The sequence below is a fragment of the Equus caballus genome, chromosome 11, assembly GCF_041296265.1.
Source record: "Equus caballus isolate H_3958 breed thoroughbred chromosome 11, TB-T2T, whole genome shotgun sequence".
NCBI lineage: Eukaryota > Metazoa > Chordata > Mammalia > Perissodactyla > Equidae > Equus > Equus caballus.
In genome coordinates this window covers 21794933-21816035 of record NC_091694.1, presented here as the reverse complement: position 1 = coordinate 21816035, position 21103 = coordinate 21794933, and the positions used below count along the sequence as shown (strand labels likewise).

Here is a 21103-nt window from a genome sequence, read left to right as displayed (position 1 = left end):
TTATTTTAGTGCACTGTAGGCTGGGACTGGTGCACTAGTCCAGGGCTGGGGTACAGTTTTGACTGGTGGAATGAATATCTTCTTTCAGTCCTAGAGGAGATCACTGAACCAGATAACACCACATTTGAATGTAATGTCCAAAGTCTCTGACTGGGAAGCCTGACAAGTTGCGTCGCCCTCCTCACCCCTGCCATCAGCCCCATGTCTGGATTATTTCACCTAAGTTTGTGGTTACACCAAAGACAACAAGTGGGTACTTATTTTATATCAACTTGACTAAGAGAGAGCCCAACCAAATTCTTCCCAAAACAGGGAAGTAATTTGTCTCCAAGACAAATTCTAGCTTCTGTCCTTAAAATCACAGTTAAAAAATTATTGACAATTTAAAAATAACAGCTTAGCTCCTGCTTCTAGCCATCAATGGTTCCTAAATGTCAAGGTCCAGTCTTAAAACAGCTGCCTACAGATGCAAATCTGATTATTTCACCTCTCAAAAACTCCTGACACTTATGTGGTCAAGTCCGAAACACGGCTCTCTAAGATCTAGCCCTGCCTAACCTTCCAGAGTCCCCTTCTCGCCCCTCCCTGCCTCAAACTCTGCACTTCGGTCACACGTGCTGCTGATATCCCTCTATTCCATGCCTTTGCACGCTCTGTCCCCTTCTCTTCTTCTGGCTATCATTTCTTCCAGAAAACTGTCCCTGTGCTCCCAAATCCCCTCCTTTCCAGGGTGACCAACTGTCTTGGTTTGTCTGAGACTGAGAATTTTTCCATGATGTGAGACTTTCAGTGTTGAAACAGGGACAGTCCCAGGCAAACCGGGACAGTTGGTCACCCTGTTCATCTCCCCTGTGCACTTCTGTCTCTTGGGTACAGCATGTGCACGCTCTTCAGCCTGGGTTCCTTTGTTGAATGAATGGGTGTGGGTGTGAGGAATAGGATGAGATAAGGATGGCTCCCACAGTTCTGACTTGGGTGACTGGGGAGTGATGGTGGTGCATTTTACCGAGGGGGCCCTGGGGCGGGGCTGGGAGAGGGTCTGGGGAGGGGTTGTTGCAAAGGGGCATGTGACGTGTTCGTTTGTGGACATGCTGCGTTTGCAGTGCCCGCATCAGACCCCAGTGAAGCAGGTCTGTGTGAAGATGACTGCTGAATGCTCTGGTGTGGAGAGAACTAGGCTGGAAAGGTGTCCTCTGACCTCGTCGTTTCTCTCATTATCCCTTATGTGTAAATGACAACCATAATTCTAGTTCACTCTGTCTTTCAAACTCCAGGGTCAAACCTCTGCACGGACAGACCACAGGGACTGGGGAGCGCCGCCTTGTGTAGACCTCATGCTGCCTCGAGGTTTTGTCTTTCTCCAGACTGCTGTGCTGCTGCATGACCACATAATGGAGTATTTCGTTTATTGTGTTAACCTAAAAATGTAGTGTTTATGATGCTTGAGTGCAATTTGTGAAGGATCCAGAAAATCTTCCCAGGATTTAGCTAAGGAAATGGTTATAACCAATTAACACTGAACTTTTTGGACAATATTTTAAGGTGAGAAATGATCAGCGATTCAGTTTTATGATGTGTTTTTATGCTATTTGAACAACTCAAACTTAGTATTTTTGAAAGAAGAGTAAGCAAGTGGCAATTATTTACCAGGTGTTCTTATTTTCATGATGCTTATTTTTAAACTCAAAGAAGTATAAGTTCTCATATCTGGAAGAGATATTGAAAATCGTGTCAGCGACTCTTCTTCTGCCACAAACAAGAAAGCTGAGGTGTTTCATAGGTTAAACGACTTGCCTATAGCAACAGCGCAAATATAGAAAGTTCAGATTAATCAACATAATGTTTGCTCTCTAAATTGATTTTCAGTAAGTTTGCCTGATCCAGGAAAGCTGTCTTGTAAGCACCGCCCTGATCTATAAACAGAACGCTCACCAATTAAATTACTGCTGAAAAAGCTAATATAAGGTATATGGCCCACACATTCTAGTTTCCACCCTGGGGCTAAAGATCTACTCTTTCGCTGTCTTCTTTCATTCGTTCCTAATAGCAAAAAATTGAAATAGATGGTCTAAGATGTGTCAGTGATCACTGGCCCCAGAACATTCCTAGAGCAAGGCACAGAGTATGCGGATACATCAAACTAGATGAAGAGATGTATTATTAATTAGTCTTTCAGAACACGAACGGCAGATGTGTTCACATTCAGCTCGGTTGGGTATTATGTCATTACTTTTTAATGTGCACTCATTTAAGTTAAAAAAAACTGTACAAAGCAGAATATTGTTTAAAAGAGAAGCTCTATAGGCTTGTATTTAAAATTTGTTGTAGGGCACAGGATAGAACTTGAAATAAGGGAGAGAGAGAGAGAGAGAGAGAGCGAGACAGAGCTCTAGAAAGAGATTCAGAGACGATAAGCTTTTGCTAACGCCTGATTTTGGAGGGAGGAGTTGTGAACAGGTTTTAGGAAAACTGCCTGTAAAATCAACATTTTCTGAACAGGTGCTTGGCAAAGCATGGAATGAAGTTTTGACAACTGGCTTTTAAAAATAGAAAAACAACCAGGTAAATTAACCAATCATTTATTCTTCAACAAGTATTGTTGAATGCTTACCGGGTAGTCAGACACTGCTCTCAAGGAGCTTGTGGTCTAGCAGAGGAAATACTGACATGGATTTTAATTTGAATTTTAATGTGGATGGATGAGAAAGATGAGGAAGTATGGGATGTGAGAGCAGAACACTGAGACCCCAGGGACCCTGAAGGTAAAGAATTGGATGAGTGAGGTCAGTCTGCAGGCTCTGGGATCCAGGTTATGTATTAAACGTAGAGCTGGGATGCTAGCATATAATAAGGTAATAAATCCTTAGATAATGAGGCTTGGGCCTCAGAGGGTCGGGAGGAAACAACCCCACTGTGAGAAGCCTCATTTAACCTGATTTAGAAAAGTGACGGCATCGAAACAAGTCTCACTAGTGACAATAAAGATTGCAGATAGTATAGCTTTCTTCAGGCTTGCATTTTCTCCCTGTGATATGTTTCCTAGCCTTATCCCCAGGGGCTGTACACCTTTCCGGGAACTTACTAGGTCTCAATGGAGACTGGGGTTATTAATATTTTTTTCAATAACGAGTTGTTACCACTCAGCTCTCACAATGCAAGTAATATTTTTGATGCCTCATATTCTACAAAGGCCTCCTTGTTTGGTGTTTTCTACTTTTCTGAGCAATGAAAAGGTAGGAAAAGCCTGGAGCAACTTCTTATGTGTTTGACACGTATGTTGAGGGATACTTAACAGTCGCTGCCCAGGGCAAGATATGACAGAATTTCACGGCCAAGTCTTACATTGATAGAATGGACAGGCTGGTAGCTACAAACACTTTTTCAAGACAAATGCACCTCTGTGAAATGAGCTGTCAGGAGGACTATGGGTTTTGGGAGGTCAGAGTAATTAAGGAGCAATATCTTGGTTCTAAGGAACTGACATTAATGTTGACACATGGTGTTTCTGGGTAATTTGATCTGCACCAGTAATTCATTTTGTTCCCTGCTGCAGGACTCATTGGTTCCTAAGTCATCTGAGGCTTTGTTAAAGATTTACCTCATGGGTTGTTAAAAGCACAGGACTTCGTGGTGTGTTCGGTCGCCAGTTATGTTTATTGAACATAATAAGCATGACATTCGACCAAAGTTCAGGTTTTTTTTTTAAAGATTTTAGTTTATCCTTTTTCTCCCCAAGCCCCCCAGTACATAGTTGTATATTCTTCGTTGGGGGTCCTTCTAGTTGTGGCATGTGGGACGCTGCCTCAGCGTGGTTTGATGAGCAGTGCCATGTCCACGCCCAGGATTCGAACCAACGAAACACTGGGCCGCCTGCAGCAGAGCGCGGGAACTTAACCACTTGGCCACAGGGCCAGCCCCCCAAAGTTCAGGTTTTTAATCTCTAATTCAGATCCTCTTTTTCCCCTAGACTTCACTGACATAATGCCTGCGCACTGTCAAAGTGGAAAAGCTATACAGTAAAACTGACCCCAGAAGCAATGATCAATTAATCGAAGAGTGAAAATGGAAACCAATTATTCTGACCTATTGCACTCATGTGAAAGCCACGATCCTTAATCTGCTTTGTCACAATGATTATGACCGTTTTGTCTCCACCATTTTGCATCTTAGTATTCCAGAAATTTTATCCAACGTTTTTAACGTGGAAAGTAGAATGCAATCTCTTCTGGTAGAGCTACAAGAAATCTTTTAAGACTTTGTTCTTTTTACAGTTCTGTCAAAATAGATTTAGCAAGTAGTTTGCATATTATTTCAAAGCATTGGTGTTTTAAAGTTGTACTAAGATATTTATATATACAGGTGATAATCCCCAAAGTAAAACTTCCGTCACAAAATCTTCCTTTTTGAATGAACCAGCTCTTTTGATGAAGAAAGAATAGTCATTAGAAAAAAAATGACTTCAAATCTGAAACTGACTCAAAATATTTAAATCTGTCTTTCAAAGATCATTCTGAAACTTGTACCTTCATTGTAAAACAATTCATTGGTAATTGATTTTGAATTATTCTTCTGTTTTTTCCTTATAAACCTATTTGCCCAATGAGTTACTCGATATACCACATATTAATAATTGAAATGCAGTATATGTGTGTACACACATATTTGTATACAATCCATATATGTGTGTATCCACGTGTTCACAACATTCTGATATAAAAGAAATGTCAGATTTACATGTTCCCTGATTTGGAGGAAAAAAGGCTGATGACATTTTTATCATTTATTGAGAAATATATACACTTAAAAAATAGACTCAGAAAAGGAATTAAAGAATATCTTTGCCTTGGTGGAGATGTTAAAAAGCACTGTTCGAAACCACCCAACATCTCTTTTGCCTCTTGGCTGCACTGGCGATCCTGAACTCGCTGCTAGTGTTATAGATACCAAGGATTGAGAGCACAGACTTTGGAGATCTTGATTTGAATGCTGTCTCTGCCACTTGCTTGCTGTGTGAATGCGGGCAAGGTTCTTAAGCTCTCTGAGCCTCACGTTCCTCATATGTAAAGTGGGGATGGTAATGACACCCAGCATAGCATTGTAGTGAGGATTAAGTGAAATGACATGTTTGAAGTGCTTAGAACAACACCTGACGTGGAGGAAGCACTCAGTGAGTTGTAGCTACTAGTAGCAGCAACGATCATAGAAGTGCGAGAATTGTGAACTTGGTGACTGGGAAAGGGCCACTGATATTTACCATTTGATATGCACTAGTAGCATTGTGTCATTGATGTTGATTGAGCCCATGTAGCTAGTACTAGATAAGCTGAAGGACAACCTTCTGCAGGAAAATATAATTGAGAAAGCATATGATAACTTTGAAATATACACAGCGACCTGGAGGTATTAAAAATGGGAGGAGCCATGAATGATTTACATAGAGCACATCAGATATTCATGGATTACCTAGATAATGGACTGTGCTGGGCACTGAGGAATAATGATGCATAAGACAAGGTCCTGTCCTCAAGTCTACTCCACTCCCATGTGTGGCTGTGTGTGAATGTGTGTGTGTGAGTGTGTGTGCGTACCTGTGTGTACTGGGGTGGAGGGAGCCAGAGAAGCAAACTTTGAATGGTGGGACCTTGAGAGATGAATTCAGATATCAAGTTGTTCCCTACCTGGGTGATGTCCAGGTCTAGTCCTACCCTCCCGCCCCAAGGAGTTCATCATCAAATGGAGAGGATGGTAAATGAAGTTCCAACTAGAAGAGTGCTAACAGTGAGTTGCGTATGTAGTTTTAAATTTTCTAGGAGCCACATGAAAAAGGAAAAACAAACAGGTGAAATTAACTTCAATAATATATTTTATTTAAGCCAATATATCCAAAACATATAATCAATATAAAATTATCAATGAGATATTTTAATTTTTTTGGGACCATCCTTGAAATGCAGCATGCATTTTACACACAGTGCATCTCCATTTGGACAAGCCACGTCCAAGTGCTCAATAAATCCATGTGGCCAGTGGCTACCTTAATAATGCACAGGGCAATTCTAGAGCTCAACTACTCAAAGTGTGGTCCTTGGCCTCACGATGTAGGTGCCCCCTGGGTCTCATACCCACCTCCTGAATCAGAGTCTGCATTTTAACAAGACCCTTGGTGAATCATTAAGTTTGTGATGTGCTGCCTGATGACTTGGAAAGCTTGTTGTTTGAGATTACACACCCTTTCCTCTAATCATATTTGTGCTGTACATTTCCTTGTCATAGATTGGATAAACCATCTTATCATCATCAGATCAAAGGTGTAGAGTTCAGTCTAGTCCTTGTTGGAATCAGTGGCAGCCAGTTAGGTTTTTCTTAATCAGAAAGTTGAGATATTTCACAAAAAATAAAGAAAAGTCAGGCCAACGATGAGACAGGGACGCTTTCTTATTCGACAATGTAATAAATGACACCACCATTCTCATCATAGTTATTCTTTTCTGACATATGTTTTGAGAAGGAGAAAGAAGGGAAGAGTGTGAGGGGGTTGGCTTAGTTTTCTAATTCATCAGTTTTTCGTTATGTTAGAGTCCCTCCCCTGGGGTTGACTTCACGGGCATATGACCTCAGAAGGGCCTGGTGCATGGTTTAATGCTCTGCTGTTGCACTGTTGGAATTCTTAGTAATTTTTGAACAAGGCATCCTGCATTTTCATTCTGCACTGGGCCCTGTGAATTTTGTAGCTGGTCCTGCCCTCTCCTCAGTGTGAACTTAATATTCACCTGTAGCTATAAGGAAGTAAGTGGATAAGGTAGGTTTTGGGAGGAGTTCTCTTTCACTTCCCCATCACCACAATCTCTATAGCCCAGGAAATAAAAAAGAGATAACACAGACGTTCATGGAATTGGACTCAATAATGCATGAGATAATGGTGTTCTAAACCAGCTGTCCAGGAAGGCTGAATGCTGTAACTATGTAACAAAACACGTTCACCACAGGACAAAGAGTAAGTTTCTAAATCACCTTGTGTAAACAGCCCCACCCTCCCAACCATCTCTGCCAGGTTTACTATTATCTGCACTGTTTGAACAGAGCTGGGGTAGTCTGGGCAGGACAATGAGTCAGCTGGGCCCATTCATGGTGGAATTTTTATATGGGTGAAACAAAATTTTTAACAAAGTGTGAGTGAATATTGGTAGTTTCAGTGCTCAGATCTGAAATCAAATGCTTTGAATCAACTCAAAGCTTGGAGACCTAAGAAAGTCATTTAATTTTATACTAATCTACCTGGTATAATTTGTAGTGACTTAAACTCAAAGTTTGGTCCGTGGACCGACCACATGGACATCACCCGGCAGCTAGTTAGAAATGCAGATCTCTGGCCCGCCTCAGAGCTGCTGAACCAGATTCTGCATTTTCAGAAGATCCTCAGGTGATTTTGGCTCCTATTAAAGTTTGAGAGGTGCTGTAATCATGGACTCAACAGTTGGTTAGCTTGGCTGGTGGTTGTGGGGTGGGAGGCTTAACCCATTCACAGGTGCATCAGCTTAGTGCCTGAGCCCTCCCAGAGAGTGATGGGGAAGCAAGGGTTCTCAACGAGTGGTCCCCAGGTGGGCAGCCTCAGCACCACCTGGGAACTTGTTATAAATACAAATTCTCAGGTTCTGCTCCTGATCCGCGGAATCCTCTGACCCAGGGGATGAGAGCCCAGCAATCTGTGTCTTAAATCCTCCTTTGAATCCTCCCTTAAATCCTCCAGGTGATTCTGACGCGCTGCTAGAACGTAACGGCAGTAGTGACGTAGGGAGGTGTTCGACTGGTTGTACATTTTAGTTCTGAATACTCAATTTTGTCAAGCAATGTTAAATCAGATGTTTTGTAAGGTGACAGTTCTAACTTTGAAAGAAGCCATGATGCTCTGACGTTTAACTCTGTTCGTGAAATGTACTTTTTTTTTGAGGCAGATTTGAACAAGGGAAGTGGGTAGAAATAACTAAATGGTTGAAAAAATAAAGTGAATGAAATAATCTGGAATGAATTCACATGGGGAGGTGAAAAGTGAAAAGAAAAGCAGTTGATTCCTACTTTATTTCTGTAAATAGTGAGAGTGCCTTGTCAGAAGGGCTCACTTGGGACAGGAAGAAGTCATTTTCCAAAGTGACAAGCGGGGCTGTGTGTTTTTCATTCAGAACTTCTTGAAAATCTGTTACAATAGGTCCAATGCTGTGATAGATGGTGGGGTTCAGAGATGACCAACACACTCCATGATGCCGAGGAGGCCGCAGCGTAGCTGGAGAAGCTGATTAATAAATCAGTAATTATAAATCAGTGTGAGTGTTAATGCAAAGTTTGGGCATATAGAGGAGGGATTTCCAACTAAAACTGGATGAAAATGAGTCACTGAGGGTCACCTGGACATGATCACACGCCATTGCAGCATTCAGGGGAGAGTAGACCAGCCAGGCAACCACGAGAAGGGATGTAGGGGATAGCCAGTGTGCCCCAAGAAGGCAATAATGAATGACTTTTGGGTAAGTCACATACTGTATATCTGATAATTCATTCATTCATTCCATAAATATTTATGCAGTGCTGAGTATGTGTGTGACACTGTTCTAGGCCACGAGGATACTTCAGCGGGCAAAACAGACAAAAATTTCTGTTTGTGGAGTTTCATTCTAGCAGAGGGATACAGACAAAAAAGATATAAGTAAGTTATAAAATAATGAGTTATAATTATACTGGAAAGGGGAAGAAATGGGAGCTCGAGGTGTGGGGTGGTATAAGAATCTTGTGTCGTCATCTTCTACAATAGGAATTTAGGTGTTTAACATCACAAATTGAATAATCAAGAAATAGCAGTATAAGCATGTTCTTTAGAAATACGCATGTTAATACCAGAAATAGTTAAAAGATTTTGGAGGGGAAGATTCACGAGTGGGGGGGCCAGGGACTGCTATCGTTCAGTGTGAGCCTTATAGGCTGTTTGATGCTCCATTCATTTGTTCACTCATTTATTCATTCACAAATATCTATAAATATTATAAGTGTGTGCCAGGCCCTGTTGTAGGAGAGGAGAGTATGTCAGAGGATGATCTGTGGTTTGGGACAAATGAAGGGGCCTGGAGTTGGGGTTGGGTGGGTGTACTGTATCTAGAGCAGTTAGGATTGGCCTCACTGTGAGAGTGAGAGTGATATTTGAGTGAAAACCGGAAGTTGAGGGAGAGGGAAGAGCCCTACACTAGTCTGGGGTGGGGCACCTTCTAGGTACAAAGGTCTAGAGGTGTGAGTGTGGGTGGAGCAGCGGGGGCCCCAGAGCTGTTGCTGAGGGATGGAAGGGAGAGTGATGGCAGAGGAGGTCAGAGATCAATAGCAATGGTTTACTCTGTGTAACATGGGAAGCCATTGGACTTTGTCCCTGGAGCAGTTCCTTATATCTTTAAAAAGAGACCTATAGACCATGCTTTATAAATGCTGATTTTAAATTAGAATAACTGATACACCACTCTTTCAAATGTTTCTTTTTTCTTTACAATCATTATTTGAGAAGGGAAAGTAGTATCAGTGGTAACACACTCAGTTTTGAAAGCAAAGAAATTAAAATAAAGCTAAAGAACAAACTAGTGATGATTTGGAATAAGACCCCTAACACCTCCCAAATGGGGTCTGAAGCTTAGGCTTCTGATAACCCAGGCAGAGTCTGGGAAACTGGAGTTGCCTTTCATTCATGCACCTACCCGTTCATCTACCCTCCCATTCACCCGTCAGATCCTTAGAAGTTCTGGGAGCCTAGTGTCATCCGGGGACAAATACGAAGAAGCCTTTTGTCCCCTCGAGAATTCGGTCTGGTAGGGAGGCTAGCATAGGGCTGGCAAGTGGTGTCCATGGCAGCACCTGTGAATGTGGGGAAATAGGTGGGGTCTGGAGCAGACAATAGAATACTGTGCAACAGAAGCCATCTGGCAGAGACGGTATTTTCATCACAGCAGATTGCTATTTGGTACTGATGCTGCTTTCCTATTGCTTAGACAAACGCCTTTCAAGCCTATTCACAGCCTTTGCCTTTGTTCCATGATCACCAGACAATGTTCTGATATCTAATTTAGCTTGTAGGCACATTGGTCATGAAACAAAAGTGGACTGGATAAAGGTAAACCAAAGGCAACAATGAGACTTCCACTGTAAACGAATGGGGCTGTTAATGAGGTTTATATGATTCGTTTCCCTTAGCTCCTGATCAACCGTGAGTGGACTGATAAAATCAAATTTCTGAAGCCTAAAGTTTGAGGACTGGACCTTTGTCAACAAATGTGTGTTGAATAAGTAAACCTATGAGGTGCAGTGACTCTGGAAAGCTCATCCGGAAATGTTCTGTCCATCTTACCCACTCTAAATACAAGAGTACAAGTGTACACCAACAGCCACGAGTGTACACCAACAGCCAGATGAGGAAACACAATACAATAATACTCAGTGTTGTATCCCACGAAACGGGCTGCCTGAAGAAGAGGCCGAAACATCCCAAACTTCAATACAGAGCTATAAAGTGATGTTAGGTGAGGTCCGGCAACAGTGTCTAACATAGTAGGTACACAGCTGATGGTAGTAAGTGAATGAAGGAATGAATGAAAAGGGGGGGTCCGCTTGATCTGTTTTAAAGAGGAAGAAATGTCTTTGCATTTTCCTTAGAAGTCCTTCCTGTTTTTATGTTGTCTACTACCAATTAAAATATATTTTACCATATTTCTTGATCTCAATAAGGAATTTGAATGCATGTTTCTGTAGGTAAATGAACATTAAAAAGTCATTCCACATCAGCTTCATCCTGGGAAAGATCAGGGACCTAGAGTCAAGAGATGTAGGATGGTACTCTGTGTTACTGTGACCAAGTTTCTTTACCTTTCAGGAAATAACGTCATTGCATACAAAATAAATCATTTGGTCACTAAAGTCTTAAGATTTCATGTTATAGCTTAAAAAAATATTTATTTACCTCTTGCTCCCTCTGCTGGATGATTGGCTTTCTGCTTTGTTCTTGAAATGAATATACTGTACAGCTGTGGGATTTTTTTTTTTTTTGTACTTAAAGTCCCCAAGCTTATAGTGAATTATAATTAGATGAAAGAGAAACTCTTCAGCCTAGTGGTTCCCATCCTTAAGCTACACACTGGACTCTCCTGGGGGAGCTTGATGTTCTGGGCGAAGGGTATAATTCAGGCTTTTACTGTATTCAGTGTCAGTGTCCTGGAGGATGGCATTTGACGACAGTGTTTTCAAATCCAAGAAATCCAAAGCCATGATTCTTTGTTGTTAACCTAGAGACCCTTGCCTTAAATCATCATGCACGTTTTAAGGAATGTATCGAAGTATTGGACTAGCTCAGGGTATGAGCACCCATATACTCTCTTGACTTGACCTTTCAAATAAGTCTACTTAGAATTTTCCTTTGAGGTCCTGCCAATCTCTTTTAAGACTATCACGTCACTGAGTTGCTGTCCCACCTTTCTTCTCTCATGGTTGTTTTATTTCAAAGTCTTCTTATAACTCACAGTTTTTGTCACTCTTGTAGCTGACACTCCTGAAAAATGGATAGGGCTGCTTATATCTAGGCCACCGTGGTCGTGAAATTCAGATTCACATCGACTTTACTGCAAAACTCAGATGCATGAATGAGTCTCCACATTAATTTGTTTAGTACTCAGATCTTTTAAATGTTTTGCTTCCCAGATTCTCCCACTTTCAAATCAGAAGTCCCTGCCCTCTTAACACTTGATCTTTGATACCACCTGTGTCTATCCTGGACGCAGTCCTCACTGCTACTGGTCGCCGTAGCATAGCCACCACTGCGGTCCCACAGCTACAGTCAGTGGCGGTTCTACTCCACCCATGAGCAAGCCTTACTGTTCTGTAGGACCTCAGAGAGTGAGATCACGATTTTAAAGTTTCTTCTTCCCTGAAGCTTGTTTATTAGAACACTTGTGTTAAAAAAAAAAAAAACTAATTTAAAAAATGTTTAGGCATCACGGGGAGCAGAGTTGCCTAAATGACAAGAAGATACCTTAAGATCCCAGCCTCTACTTTCATTGGTCAGAGGAGTTCTGAGGATGCCCCTGGGAAAGTTGTGAGGCCCCGGGGTTTGGGTCCTGTATCCCCAACCTCCAACCACTGTGCCTGTCAGTCAAGAAGAGAAGCCTGCCCCCAACTTCACACCTCCAGGCTCTCTAGTCTACCTTTGTCAGTTGTTGATGGACTCAATTATATTTAGGCTGAACCCTATGAAATTGCTCTTTTTGTGGGTGGGTCAAACAAGTGGAATATCAGCAATTTCATATGGTTCAACCTATTTCGAACAAAATCCTTGGCCAGTATCTATTTCAAATGAGGAATTAAGTTCTTTGTTCATTGTTAAGGGAATTTGTGTTCAATGAGCTGTTGTAGAAGGCTGCGGTTTTATTTTGATTTTTAGTGGGGAAGGGGGCTTCGGGGAGAGAAGTGAGAAGCTCGTGAGTCTGTTTTGGTGGTTGTTCTTTGCTACCATACATGCTATACAAACTCCTGAGATTTAAAGTTGCTGCCATGCCTTGGGCATGAATTGTGAATGTTTGGTATTCCTTCATTCTCTCAGGAGGCTGTGCGGATATTGATTTCTTGACCAACATGAGAGCCCTGAGCAGGAAAGATGATTCCAGGCCCAAATTGCCTCTCTGGTCAGCAGGGGGCGCTCTTGCCCTTCAGATCCAGCAAAGGCTAAAGCCCGCCCCCGCGCATCCTGCCCCGCGGCCGGCTCTGGGGAAACCCAAGACTGTGAGTCACCACCGCCCTCCTTCCTCCTCTGTTCAAACCGGCGTTTTGCAAAGAACAGCATTACTTCTTGGTAAGCAACTGTGGACCAATCATCTGCAAAAGCGTTTGGGAAACTCTACAATTTTAAAAGTGAAAAAGCAAAATACGTCCTTTATCTTATTTTAAATTTTTGCCATAAGCATGAATTACGGGGTGGGGAAGCAGATGTTTTTCAATCTTTTGAATTATTACACCGACTATCCAGCTGTTCTTCAAATTAGCCCTGTTCGCGATGGGTGGTGTGCGAAGGGATGAGAGCTCTCTCAGCTCTGGGGGAGGTTTAGTAGTCTGTCCCCTTTCCCTGGCAGAGCTGTTGATGTAGACAGGCCCGGCTGTTCCTGTGTAATTTCAACTCACTTTCTCCTGCTCTAGTGTCTACAGATGCGGTTGGCAAATTTCTTCTGCAAAGGCCAGATGGTAAATATTTTAGGCTTTGTGGACCAGAGAGACTCTGTTTTGACTACTCAACTCTGCTGTTGTCGCCCAAAGCAGAAAAAATGTAAACAAGTGCGTGTGGCTGTGTCCTAATGAAACTTTATTTGTAATTTGGTCAATCTATAGACATCTATAGGTATTAAAAACCCAGTTAATATCGTCCATGTATCTATTATTTTATATTCTTTATAAACTCAAATTCTTTTTCAAGTAACAAGAAAATACTCAAATCCAAATGTCCGCCTGGTTCCACTCCTTTTTGGAATCGATGCCTGGTCCCCCTTACAACTTTCCTGACAAGCGTCAGTGCCCTCTGCCTGGAGAGCTCAGGCTCTCCATTTTCCCTGTAAGAAAGGCGGTGGCCCCGGAGAGCAGAGAGGACGATATAAGTCCACAGAAGTTTTTAAGTGGATAACCCAGCAATTTAGAAACCAGTGCTGCTGGAATTGTGAACTTTTAATCTTTTCATTCATCACATTGTTTAATCCATATTTTAAAAGAAAGCTGCCACAGTGTGGAATAACAGGCATGGACTGGCCTGAAATATCCCAGGAAAATCTGGTTTAAGGTTTTTCTAGGAGTTGATCCAAGAACATTTTTCTTTCTGCCTTTTGATATGTTGAAAGATACACAAGATACTTTGGGTGCCTTGAAGACATAGACGCCAATATGGAAATAAACTCTGACAAGTTGTCTTGTAAAGGGAGCCAGCACTTAGAAAAGGGATAAGTGTGAGGGCAGGAACTGGAGCTTTTTGTCTACTGCCTGACCTAAACCCATCTTTGTACTTTTTCTGTGAATGGATTCTGTTTCTTCCAGGTTTGAGTGGGTCTGGGGAAACTGAGGTAACATGATTGCTTCCTGCAGTTTTAGCTTCCTCTTCACCTTCTCTTAACATCCCCTTCCCGTCTCCACTGCTGACAGCAAGAGATGACATGCCCCTTTCCCTCCCCGCAAAGAAACGTTGAGCCGGGGCTGACTACAGAGGAGAGTAGATGAGGAGCGTCCAAGAGAAGCAGCGCTGGAGGTGCTTTTATATCGAGGCGATTTTATATAAATCTATAAATGTCAGAGGTCACTTGGAGGCACCAAAACAAAGGTGGGGGGCCGGAAGTGAATATCCGAGAGGCTCCCAAGCTTCCCGCTGATGTGAGAGCCAAACAAGCACAGCAGCGCCTTCCAGGTGTCGTTTGGATCCTTTAAGCGTAGCAGAGACCACTTAGAAAGTTTTACTTCTAAAGGATTATGGGAGTCAGCTCTGAATTCTCCCTCTTACACACTCTTGGTGCGGCGAGGTGGGGCAGATCCAATTCCAAGCACAACAGGAAGATACTGGAAAAACATATTTGTGTATCAAAGCCTTGAACTCCCAGCCCTGGGCTCCATCCTCCATTCTTCCTCCACTTCAGCTGTCTGGGGGTCCCTCTCATTCAGCCTGCCCAATATCTGGACCCCTAGATGGGTCTCCGGCTTGCCCAGAGGTGCAGGCTCCCAGCTTCCTCTGCCAGCTGCTTGAAGACTCCACAGGCGCCTTTCTGGAGGCTGTGGTTTTAACTCTTTGCCTGCTGTAAAAATAGTTAGCAGGCCTGTGCTTGTCACTGGCGTGGGGAGCTGATTTCTTTCTCTGCTTCTTGTGATAGGGGAGAGAACTGACTCTGGACATCTGCTATTCAAAGGCAGCCCCAATGTGATCTGACACAGAACCCGGTTCTGGTCACTCTAACCTCTGGGTGGAAGAGAGAAGACTTGAGCGCTGTCATCTTCTCCCTTGGGCCATATTGGTTTAGGGTCATTCATGCTAGAGGTGGGAGCAGAGGAGGAAGACAGAGGATGCCTTGTCTCCTGTAGAGAAGTCTCTTCCAGAACCTTCTAACCACCTGACATTGTAGAGGGAAGAAGGGACAGAGTGAGAAATGGAACCACTCATTTCCTGTCTCCACAATTAAGTCTCTTACCAGTGGCTCAGTACCCTGTACATGCAGGAATGATTAAAGATGCTGCCCACCCATAGGTGTCTAAACTCTCCCAACTCTTAGCACCTTAGCAGGTATAGTTCATAAACTTTTAGATGACTATTATACTTGTGTGTATGTTAGACCTTTGAATAACTAAAAGGTAAATAAATTTAGATTTTCCTGGCTTCCCCAAACACTTGAATGAATGAGTTTTCTTGGAATGCCCTTTTTTGGTCAGCCAGCTGATTATTATTCTGAGAGGACACTAATGACAGCCCAGGAGTGATGTCTACAAAGCCCCACATTAAGGCAGCTTGCATTGCAAACCTGCCATTCATGTAATGACTGCCGCCTTCTGGAAAAACAAGCTGGGGCCTCACTAGGGGAGACCATGTGGTAATGCCTGGATGCTTGAGAAGGGTGTGAGGCCAGTCATAGGAGCTGACTTGGTGAAATTGGGCCAAAGGGTCATGGATGGTTTTCTGAAGTTTTTGTTGAGTGTGGGAGAAAATTTCAAGAGGGTGGAAAGGCTTTACTTGAAGAGACATGCTCCTTTTTGTCTCTTGGCTCAAATCAATTTCCTTATCATAATACCAGCAAAGGTAATAATTATTATGACTACTTACCATGATTATGGGTGATGAGAACTGCAGTTGGGCAAAAGCATTGTTTTGTATATTTTAATTTCCTTCTCTGACATTCTGCCTTCATGTACTTCCTCATTTTGTGTTCCTAATAGTGACTGATTCCATAGTAGGCATTTGTTAGGAGCTTAATAAATACGTCTTGATTGGTTCCTAATTCCAACTCATATGTGAGTTTCTTGAAAACAAAGAATAATGACGTCAATAACAATAATGAAAGCAATCGATCCAAGCTGGTTTAGTTGAGTGTGGAATAGGACATAATTTCACAGAGTCATTGTTATTTTTTTCAAACTTCAGCCATTGTGTGGCTCACTGAATAAAGAAATGGTACTTGGAGAGAACTTAGGAAGAATTTTATAGGTGAATGCTCATATGTAAATAGTGGCATACTTTTTAGTGCTGTCAGCTAATATGATAGACAATGTTGGACGGGCAGTTTTCATCCTCTCCAATGAGTCTGATTAGTGGTGAACTTTTCATGGTTTGTACTAATGTAATGCATTGAGGCCAGGAGTAACTTGAGACAAAGTGGTCGATTCCTTTAGTTTCCAGACTTCATTCTGTTTTCCACTCTTGACTAGAACAAAGAGACACTTTCTTTCAAGGCCTTACTTAATCAGTGCTCTTGCTTCACTTGCTTTGAGCAGGACAGTTCTAATGGGATTCAAGGATGCCACCTTTCCTGCTGTATTTTTCACCCAGTCAAATCTGTATTAAATCTATTGAGACTGGCTTACAGATAAGACATTAAGTCTAGGGCATATATCAAATGGCTGATGGATTGAACTCATCTATAATCTTGCTACTCAAAGTATGGTCCAGGGATCAGCAATCTCAGCATCATTTGGGAGCTTGTTAGAAATGCAGAATCTTGGGCTCTCAACCCAGACCTACTGGAAACCCAGAATCTGCATTTTTGACAAGATCCCCAGTTATATGCATGCACATTAAAATTAGAGAAACACTAATAAATATATAGATAAGACTTCAGATTAGATGTTGACCTCGAACTACTGCTTCTAGAGTATTGGAAATGATAAGTAGAAATCTTCACAACATGTTTTTATGATGAGACTGGATAAAATACTTCCAAGTGATAACTCTTGAACATGTTTTGTGTAACTATGTCCCAGCCATCATTACCATCCATTACCATCTTCTCTTCATCCTTCTCTTCCTTTCTTCTTCTCTGAGCATTATGAGGAGAGATAATTTTGATAGAAAGTAGGAGTTAGTGTGACATCTAATTGGACAGATGCAGGAGTGAGGTCCTCTGGCCTTGGAACTTACTAAGCTCATCCCTGGTGTTGACTGATAGAGTTTTAGGCTAAGGAAGTGGCAAGTTAAGAGAACATCTCTGCGCACAGAGGATTGAATGCTTTGGGTTTTGGGTAATGGGAAGATAGCTCTTGGTCGTAAAAGTGTGTCCCTCCCTAGTCCTGAGTGTATATTCTGACTCCTGTGTGTTATTCTAGTACCCTGTACATTCAGATTTCTTATGCCTGGATTCTCACCTTAGATAAACCCCACGAGCAAGAGTTCATCAAAATGTGTTGCCTGTGTTTAGGTTTTACGTAACTCTTTCCAACCATTTTTGACTTCATGTGACACAGTTGAAAGAGCAAGTACACTGGGTACAAATTAATGATTCCACCATTTTAGACCACAAGTCAGTTAATTCACTCCAATTGAGCCCCAGTTTCCTCAATTGTAAAATGAGGATAATAATACCTTGCAGGGTTGTGACAAGTGTTAAATGAGATTGTGAATGCAAAGCTCAGTCAAGAATAGTTGTTATTGTTAAACTTCTTCTAGTGTATGTGTGTATGTATGTCACATGCATGAGGATTATGTTGTGTATGCACACTTTAAAAATTAGCATAAATTGACTTGTAGTTTTTATTAGGTGACTCGTAATTTTATTAGGTGGCTCCTAATTTAAATTTCAAAGAGAAGTTTTGGTGAGTAGGACAGTCTATGTACCAGTATGACTAATACATAAACACATACACACAGAGTTCTTCACTAAAACTTCTAAGTGTGGTTAGCTCATCAGATAGTGAAGTATGTCAGAGACACTGTCTTCTTTTCCTTTTTGCGTGACCTCACTGCAAATGTATTCTAGAAACTCTCTAATCCTCTTCAGAAAGATGGTGACATGTGGATGTGTAAAAGAATAAATGAGAAGGGGAATGAGTCACACATATGAGAATGATCTCAGGCACGTAGTAAGTCGGAGAAACCAACATTGTTGTGATACACAAATATCGAACAAGACACTTCAGGGGATATATATATAAACAGCAAAAATCTTAAAAGTATTTATTGATTAAAGGCCATATAAGAGTATAGCATTTAATGTATGGCATTGTGAAGAAATATGTCTGGAATGAATGGACAGTATTCAAGGGTCTTAATGACTTAAAAACTTAAACGTTATAACTAAGAGCTATCTGATAATCATGACCATCTTAAAGGCCATCATTGTAAAGGCCTTATAGTTCCTTGGTGAAGGAGAACATTGCTTATCTACATTGAAAATCGATCACCTTTCAGTGAAACTCTTGATCTGTGTGATACTTACTGTAACCACAAATATTTATACAGAAGTTGTTAATGTCCCTGGAATGAGGAACTTAAAGACGAAGTCAAAGGAATGGAATCTCAAAGATAAGAAGTTACCTGGGCATCCCAGCATGCTCTAGAGAAGAGCAGGAGATGGCCTTCCTCTCCAGGTTGAAGTTACTGCTTGGTCCCCATTTTGAAGAGGCAGAGAGGAGCTGTGAACATACATGGGCTTTACTCACTGACATCTCTGAAGAGGGAAGACATTGGTTTTACGTTTGGAAGCGTTGGTGCGTTGTCTGTGGTTCTTGGACCAGGACTTCTGTGGAGATCCATTTCCGTGTTAAAATGACTAAAATCCTGGTCAAAAGTTTGGTGGGATGCTAATGGACTAGCCTTAAATCAGCTCTTGTCACTGAGCAAATAATAGACTCTTCCATCTTAAATACTCCGTTTTGCTTATCCACTGCCATATGAAAAACTACCCCAAAACTTACTGGCTTAAAACAATAACCGTTTTATTTGTTCATAATTCTGTGGGTCAGAATTTCAGATTCAGAATACTGGGGATGGCTTATCTCTGCTCCATGATATGTGGGGCCTCAACTGGGTGGCTTGAATGGCAGGGAATTAGGTGGAATGGCTTGAGCAGAGCCATATGTCTGGAGCTTCAGTTATGGCTGTTGGCTGGGTTCCTCAGTTTTCCTTCATGAGGCTTCTCCATGAAGCTAGCTTAGACTTCCTCAAAGCATGAGACCTCAGGATAAATGAAATTCTGACATGGTAGCTGGCTTCCTAGAGGGAGCATTCCAAGGGGATGAGCCCCAATGTGTAAGCATTTGTTAAACCCTTATTTGTGTCATGCTTGCTGATATTCCATTGGTCAAATCAAGTCACACGGCCAAGCCGAGAATAAATGTGAGAGAGACTACAGAAAGGCATTAGTCCTGGTGGTAGGGATTCCCTGGGGCTACCAATATCTATTGCATACTCAGAAAATAATACCATTATCTGGTATCCATTTGCTTTTGTGAAAGGCTAAATATGTAATTATGGTACAACATTGCTTAATGTCCATAAAAGGTATTTTTGGAATTACGTTATTTTTATAGAGAAATAGTATATTATTTGACACAATGTAAACTTAAAAAAAAAATTATGCGATGCTTTCTTCAATTCTGATGTTTCCATCTGGCAGAGATGCTACATATAGATAGACAGGAGATCTGAGTTCCAGGCGGGCTTGACTAACCTTTCTAGACGTTAGCTCCCGCATCTCTTAAACAAGAGGTCCCAATCAGTTGATTCCTATGATTTCTTCTAGTGCTAATATTTTTTTATTTGAACTTACATGTGATGCCTGATTAACTATTAGAGAAATATAAAATGTGCATTTTGGAAACAGTAAAACAATATGATATTTGTTTAAGGAAAAATTTACTTAGTTGTTCCTGCAATTAAACAGAGGCTAAAATAATATGGCAAATTTTCATCATAGAGGCTCATTACAGGAGCCTAACACCTTGGGAAAATATTTGATTAAGCACCTGAAAGAGATTTTACTAGACTTAGGTGGAAGTAAGTTTGCAGAGTTTTGTGAAATACTTTTTAGTATTTGTCTTACAGTTTTTATTCAGCTGTGTTTTCTGGAAGCAGTTCTCTACAATTCTGTAAAATGAAACTCTCTTCACAAGCATTTGGGAGCGACATGGAGGAGATTCTTATTTTTCTATAAGCCATCATTAATTCTTATGGAATTATTAAAAATTAGTAATATGGGGAGCAAACAAACAAATACAAAAGCACTTGCCTGAAGCTACTAAAGCAGTAGATTCCTAAACTTGGCTGTATGTTGTCATTACTTGGGAATCTTTAAAATATATTGATGCCTGGGTCTCAACCTTCAAAAACCTTGATTTAATTGATCTGTAATGTGATCTGAGCATTAGAACTTTTAAATCTCCCCAGGTGATCCTGAGGTGCAGCCAAATTTGAGAACCCCTGTGCTAAAGGAACATTCTCGAATGTCTCTTTCTTACTTTTTCCTACCATAATTCGAGTCCTTGCTCTCTTTTCAGCTTTATGACCTCTACCCCCAACATACAATTGCTACATTCCTTAATAATGAATTTTTATGAAGTTTAGTTCCCAATTTCACACATCATTAACAGGCTAAATGTATAGAAACATAAATGGAAAAATGAGCATTTAATAAAGGCGTGTATTTAATTGGATTTAAACATATCAAATGGATCTATCCAGTCAACCATGTTTTCATACTGTTGGAAAATATGTTGACATAAATATTCAGTTCCAAAGTAATGCTTTATACCTCTCTGGATTAGCCAACTATTTGTTTAATTGGGTTTTGAGTAGTGGAAAAGCTGCTATTTACTCAAAGTGTTTCTGTAATGACGACGATATAATTTATTACCAACTCCTTTATGTGGATTGGGTGTGTGTTGGTCAAAACCAAATACGAATGAAAACTTCTTTGGTTGGTAATTCATCTGGACATATAGGCACTAATCAATTTGTAATGGGTATTTTTTTTTATTATGTAATGGGTATTTTGAAAGATTTCTCATTTAGATGTGGGAGAGAGGTTATAATATGTTGCCTAGAGCCTAAACTCATGCAGTTGTCTCTTTATTCAGGCCAATTTAATTT

At 41.2% G+C, this 21103-nt stretch overlaps 1 long non-coding RNA gene across 1 annotated transcript; it reads right to left on the bottom strand.

The window, feature by feature from the left end:
* Window positions 1-13345: 13345 nt before the first annotated feature.
* Window positions 13346-18648, bottom strand: LOC138916251 (uncharacterized). The gene is made up of 2 exons (XR_011423228.1): window positions 15848-18648; window positions 13346-15143 (listed from the first exon to the last, which is right to left on the bottom strand). It is a non-coding gene; the product is annotated as an uncharacterized lncRNA (long non-coding RNA).
* Window positions 18649-21103: the final 2455 nt, after the last annotated feature.